The sequence below is a fragment of the Vitis riparia genome, unplaced genomic scaffold (genome assembly GCF_004353265.1).
Source record: "Vitis riparia cultivar Riparia Gloire de Montpellier isolate 1030 unplaced genomic scaffold, EGFV_Vit.rip_1.0 scaffold380_pilon_pilon, whole genome shotgun sequence".
Lineage (NCBI taxonomy): Eukaryota > Viridiplantae > Streptophyta > Magnoliopsida > Vitales > Vitaceae > Vitis > Vitis riparia.
Genome location: NW_023269672.1, coordinates 25,462 through 32,500, shown reverse-complemented (window position 1 = coordinate 32,500; position 7,039 = coordinate 25,462).

The window sequence follows — 7,039 nt, the reverse complement described above, 5'->3', positions numbered from 1 at the left end:
AGGTAACAAGAGGATGGGATGAGCCCAACTCAAAGGAATTGGGAAGGATGAAAGCTCCTATGAATCCAAAGGGTGGAATGTACATGTTAAGTGAAGACATGGACATGAAAGCTAAGGTGGCAACAATAGCAAGGAGGTTGGAAGAACTTGAGTTGAAAAAGATGCATGAAGTCCAAGCCATTTCCGAGACTCAAGCCCATACCATGCCATGCACCATTTGCCAATCATGTGACCATGTGGTAGATGAGTGTCCAACCATGCCAGCTGTGAGGGAGATGTTAGGTGATCAAGCCAATGTTGTGGGGCAATTTAGGCCTAACAACAATGCACCTTATGGAAACACCTATAATTCAAGCTGGAGAAACCATCCAAATTTTTCTTGGAGACCAAGACCACCTCCATACCAACCACAAGCCCAAACTCAAGCACCTCAACAAACCTCTTCAGTGGAGCAAGCCATGGCAAACCTAAGCAAAGTCATGAGTGACTTTGTGGCTGAACAAAGGGCAATCAACTCCCAATTGCATCAAAAGATTGAGAATGTTGAGAGTTCTCTAAATAAGAGAATGGATGGGATGCAAAATGATCTATATCAGAAGATAGATAACATTCAATACTCCATCTCTATTCTTACCAACCTCAACACAGTGAATGAGAAAGGAAAGTTCCCCTCTCAACCAAGCCAAAATCCAAAGGGTGTTCATGAAGTTGAAACCCAAGAGGGGGATTCTTCAAAGTTGAGGGAGGTCAAAGCCGTGATCACCTTGAGGAGTGGAAAGGAGGTTGATCAACCCTTGCCTAAGGTGAGGCAAGATGAAGAACCATTGACAAAGAAAACCTTGGTTAAAGAGAGCAATAACCAAGAAGAGAAGAGTGGGAAGAAAAGTGCATCCAAATCAAGCATTGAAGAAGAGCCGAGGATAGTGATTAAAGAAGATATGATGAAGAAACATATGCCTCCCCCTTTTCCTCAAGCTTTACATGGAAAGAAGGAAAGCAAGAATTCACCAGAAATTCTTGAAGTCTTGAGACAAGTGAAGGTGAATATACCCTTACTTGATATGATCAAGCAAGTCCCCACATATGCAAAGTTTCTGAAGGACTTGTGCACGGTCAAGAGAGGGTTACATGTGACAAAGAATGCATTCCTCACTGAGCAAGTAAGTGCTATCATTCAGAGTAAGTCTCCAGTCAAGTATAAAGATCCGGGTTGCCCCACCATTGCAGTCAACATTGGAGGGACACTGGTGGAGAAAGCTTTACTAGACTTGGGGGCGAGTGTGAATTTGCTCCCATACTCTGTGTACAAGCAACTGGGACTCGGAGGATTGAAGCCCACAGCCATCACTCTCTCCTTGGCTGATAGATCTGTCAAAATCCCAAGGCGGGTGATAGAGGATGTTTTAGTGCAAGTGGACAAATTCTACTATCCCGTGGATTTTGTTGTGCTTGATACTGATCCCACTGTTATGGAAGCTAATTACGTGCCAATCATCCTTGGGAGACCTTTTCTGGCTACCTCCAATGCCGTCATCAATTGTAGAAATGGGGTGATGCAGCTCACATTTGGAAACATGACTTTGGAGTTAAACATATTCCATATTTGCAAGAGGCATCTTCACCCAGAAGAGGATGAAGGATTGGAAGAGGTGTGCCTGATCAACACCTTGGTTGAAGAGCATTGTGACAAGAGCTTAGAAGAGACCTTGTATGAAAGCCTTGAAGTGCTTGAAGAAGGGTTACCTGAACCCTCTGATGTGCTAGCTACCATGTCTCCATGGAGGAGACGGGAAGAGATCTTACCACTGTTCAATAAGGAGGACTCACAAGGAGCAGCTATGGAAGACCCTCCAAAGCTTGTTTTGAAGCCACTTCCTGTTAATTTGAAGTATGCATATTTGGAGGAAGATGAGAAATGTCCAGTGGTGGTCTCTTCAAATCTCACAAGTGATCAAGAGGATAGTCTTTTGGGAGTCCTCAGAAAATGCAAGAAAGCCATTGGATGGCAAATTTCTGATCTGAAGGGGATTAGTCCTTTGGTGTGCACCCACCATATCTATATGGAGGAAGATGCAAAACCAGTGAGACAGCCCCAGAGGAGGTTGAATCCTCACATGCAAGAGGTGGTGAGGGGTGAAGTTCTGAAGCTACTACAAGCAGAGATCATATATCCCATTTCTGATAGCTTGTGGGTGAGCCCCACCCAAGTAGTTCCAAAGAAGTCTGGTATCACTGTGATCCAGAATGAGAAAGGGGAGGAAGTCTCTACACGTCCTACCTCAGGATGGAGGGTGTGTATAGACTACAGGAGGTTGAATTCAGTGACTAGGAAGGACCATTTCCCATTGCCTTTCATGGACCAAGTCCTTGAGAGAATCTCAGGACATCCTTTCTACTGTTTTTTAGATGGGTACTCGGGGTACTTCCAAATAGAGATTGATTTGGAAGATCAAGAAAAGACAACCTTTACATGCCCCTTTGGTACTTTTGCGTATAGGAGAATGCCCTTTGGTTTATGTAATGCTCCTGCAACTTTCCAAAGATGTATGCTAAGCATCTTCAGTGATATGGTAGAACGCATCATGGAAGTCTTCATGGATGACATCACTGTTTATGGAAGTTCTTTTGAGGAGTGTTTGTTACACTTAGAAGCAGTTCTCCATAGATGTATTGAGAAAGACCTAGTGCTAAATTGGGAGAAGTGCCATTTTATGGTACAACAAGGCATTGTCTTAGGACATGTAATCTCCAAAAATGGCATTGAGGTAGATAAGGCAAAGGTGGAGCTAATTGTTAAGTTCCACCTCCCACAAATGTTAAGGAATTAGGCAATTCCTAGGACATGCCGGGTTCTATAGGAGGTTCATTAAGGATTTCTCAAAAATCTCAAAGCCTCTTTGTGAACTTTTGGTAAAGGATGCCAAGTTTGTGTGGGATGAGAAGTGTCAGAAGAGTTTTGAGGAACTTAAGCAATTCCTCACAACCGCACCAATAGTGAGAGCCCCAAACTGGAAATTACCTTTTGAGGTAATGTGTGATGCAAGTGATCTTGCTATGGGGGCTGTTTTAGGGCAAAGAGAGGATGGAAAGCCCTATGTGATTTATTACGCGAGCAAGACTTTGAATGAGGCTCAAAGGAACTACACAACTACTGAGAAGGAGTTGTTGGCAGTAGTTTTTGCCTTGGATAAGTTTCGTGCCTATTTGGTAGGGTCCTCTATAGTGGTGTTCACTGACCATTCCGCTTTGAAGTACTTGCTAACCAAGCAAGATGCCAAGGCAAGATTGATAAGATGGATCCTTTTGCTCCAAGAATTTAATCTCCAAATCCGAGATAAAAAGGGAGTAGAAAATGTGGTAGCTGACCATTTGTCAAGACTTGTGATAGCACATGACTCACATGGTCTGCCTATCAATGATGACTTCCCTGAGGAGTCTCTCATGTCAATAGATGTAGCCCCATGGTATTCTCACATTGCGAATTACTTGGTTACTGGGGAAGTTCCAAGTGAGTGGAGTGCCCAAGACAAGAGGCATTTCTTTGCTAAGATCCATGCTTACTATTGGGAGGAGCCTTTTCTCTTCAAATATTGTGCGGATCAAATCATAAGGAAATGTGTTCCTGAACAAGAGCAATCGGGAATTCTTTCCCATTGCCATGATAGTGCATGTGGAGGTCACTTTGCCTCCCAAAAGACAGCCATGAAAGTGATCCAATCAGGGTTTTGGTGGCCCTCTCTTTTCAAGGATGCCCACTCTATGTGCAAGGGATGTGATCGTGTCAAAGGCTTGGTAAGCTTACACGCCGAAATATGATGCCCTTGAATCCCATCTTGATAGTGGATGTCTTTGATGTTTGGGGGATTGATTTCATGGGACCATTTCCAATGTCATTTGGACATTCCTACATTTTGGTGGGAGTGGATTATGTCTCTAAGTGGGTGGAAGCAATCCCATGTAGGAGCAATGATCACAAGGTGGTTCTTAAATTCCTCAAGGACAACATCTTTGCAAGATTTGGAGTGCCTAAGGCCATTATAAGTGATGGAGGAACCCACTTTTGCAATAAACCTTTTGAGGCTCTTCTAGCCAAATATGGGGTTAAGCACAAGGTAGCTACACCCTATCACCCTCAAACGAGTGGCCAAGTTGAGTTAGCCAACCGGGAGATCAAGAATATATTGATGAAGGTGGTGAATGTTAATAGGAAGGATTGGTCTATTAAGCTCCTAGATTCCTTATGGGCGTATAGGACCGCTTACAAGACCATCCTTGGAATGTCTCCTTATCGCCTTGTTTATGGCAAAGCGTGCCATCTTCCAGTGGAGATTGAATATAAAGCATGGTGGGCAATCAAGAAGCTCAACATGGATTTGACAAGAGCCGGGTTGAAAAGATGTTTGGATTTGAATGAATTAGAGGAAATGAGGAATGATGCTTACCTCAATTCAAAAATTGCAAAGGAGAGGTTGAAGAAATGGCATGATCAATTGGTAAATCAAAAGAATTTTGCTAAGGGGCAAAGAGTCTTGCTTTATAACTCTAAGCTTCATCTTTTTCCGGGAAAATTGAAATCAAGATGGACGGGTCCTTTCACAATTCATGAAGTGCAACCAAATGGAGTAGTGGAACTACTCAACTTCAATAGCACTCGAACTTTCAAAGTGAATAGGCATCGTCTCAAGCCTTATATCGAATCTTTTTCTCGAGACAAGGAGGAATTCATCCTCCTTGATCCACCTCCAGCATGAAAACACTTGGTTCATGGGTGAACTTAGTCTCTCCAAAGACTAAAATGTTCATCCTCTTTTTGTTTTCTTTTTAAGTTGATTTTAGTTTAACTTAGTGTTTTCTTGTATTTATGCATGTTTTGATTTCTATTTTTGATGTTAAATTCATTCTAATATGGTTTGAATTGTGTTTTTTGTGTTAACATGTAGGTAGGAAGGCTTGAAGAATGGAGTCTTGGTCGAAACAGGGGAAAACAGGGGAGAAAAATCAAGTTTCAGCAAAATTCGTACACCCCCTTTGAGGTGTGCGAAATTCGCACACCCCCCCTACCCGGTGCGAATTCATTTTTGCTTCACTTTTCAAAATTGCATGCTCTCTGTCCCTGGTGCGAATTTCACAGGTATGCGAACCTGGTGCAAACCCGGTGCGAATTTGTTTTTGCGCCAATTTTCAAAACCATGCTCTCTGTCTTGGAGAATTACAGGTATGCGAAATTTTCGCACACCATTTTAAGGTGTGCGAAACTCATTTTTCTCTTTAAAAGCTTTGATTCTCCACTTCAAACTTCAAGCTCCTTCTTCAATTCTCTCAAAACCTCCCTTCCGATCACCCATTGCCATCCATAAAACTCCTTTTCTTCATCAATCATCATCATCAACACCATCATAGCAGCCCATCTCCAATATTCCACTCCATACCCGCGGCAATCACTATTCATCATCTTCCAAATTCGGCAATTCCATCCTCCTCCACCATCAAAATCCTTCCAATTCATCACCCAACACTCTTAAAACCTCCATAATCCCATCCAAACCTTGTTCTTGCCAATCCAAAGCCCAAACCATAAGCATCCAAGCCTTAATTTCTTCAAAAGAAATCCATTGCCGCCGGCCATGGGAGCTCCAATTCTCCAATTTTCCACTTGAAAAGCTCCAAATTCCAAGCCCATTCACCATGACAAATCCTTTCCTTACCTAAGCCACCAATTCCCATCCTCAAAAGCCACAAATTCTCACCATTTCAAAAGAGCCATCACTCTTTAGCCGCGTGGGTGAATAGTGCCCTGTGCGAAAATTTCGCACACCCCCTTTGAGGTGTGCGAAATTCGCACACCCCCCCCCCCCCCCCCCCCTGTGCGAAAATCTTAGACTCTCCACCCCTACCTTCTATAATTCCGAGCTTCTGAGCCTCCTTTCATCATTTCATCATGCCCAAGACTCGAGGAGGATCTACTTCAGCTTCCCAGAGCAGTCAGAGAGCCGCCCCTGTGCGGGCCCCACTTGATGCGCCCTCATTTTTACCTGATTCGGCACCTCAGAGCAGATACCATACGAGGAGAGCATCCGCCACGTCTGTGGCCCCTACACAAATTCCACCTCGGAGTCCTCCTTTAAAGAAAGCGAAGACTACAGAGCCAGGAGAGTCATCCAGAGCCTCCACAGCCAGTACCAGAGGCCGCATCATCTGATGCCCCACCTGCTGTTCCTCCTATATCAGAGCCGCCCATTACTATCCCTGGTGCTGAGTATCGTGCTTTGCTCGCTTCTTTCCAGACTTTGACCACTACTCAGACAGCCATTATGGAGCGCATGGACCACTTCCAGCTTCAGCAGGACCAGCAGACTCTCATTCTCCGAGAGATTCAGCAGCATCTCGGTCTTTCACCACCAGTTCCACCTGTAGAGGTTCCTTCCACAGTTGCAGCGGAGGACCCCTCCTATCCACCAGAGGAGCCTGCTACTTGATCATACGATCACTCCTCTCCTTTTTTGTATCTATATGCTACGTTTTTAGATGTCTTATATATTTTGGACCACTGTTATACTGGGATTGGATGTACTCCATGTTTATTTTGTATATTATACTCTCTCAGTTTATATAGACATCTTCTCTTTTTGTGTATTTTACCTTCCATTTTATTTTCTCTTTTCATCACTCTTATGATTTTTCTTTTCTTATGCAACATGTGGTTTCTCCTGTTCATTCAGAGTCCCTTACTATCAGGAGGTATCACTTCCTCCCTTATTTTCTCGCTTGTTTTTGGAACATTGGGGACAATGTTCGTCCTAGTTGGGGGGAGAATTGAGGAAGTAAGTTGTTGAATTGTTGGTTAAATTATTTTGCTAACAAATTTTTTTGCAAACTCTCTTTGTTTTCTCAAAGATAAATTCTCAAAAGTAAATAGGAAAAATTAAATTCTTATCTTATTGCCAGAGTCTCAGAGTTTGTATTATGCTTATTAAAGTTGATAAATTGTTGAAGCTCCTTTTGTTTTCAATCTTAAGTCTTCCACTCTAATCTTTTCACA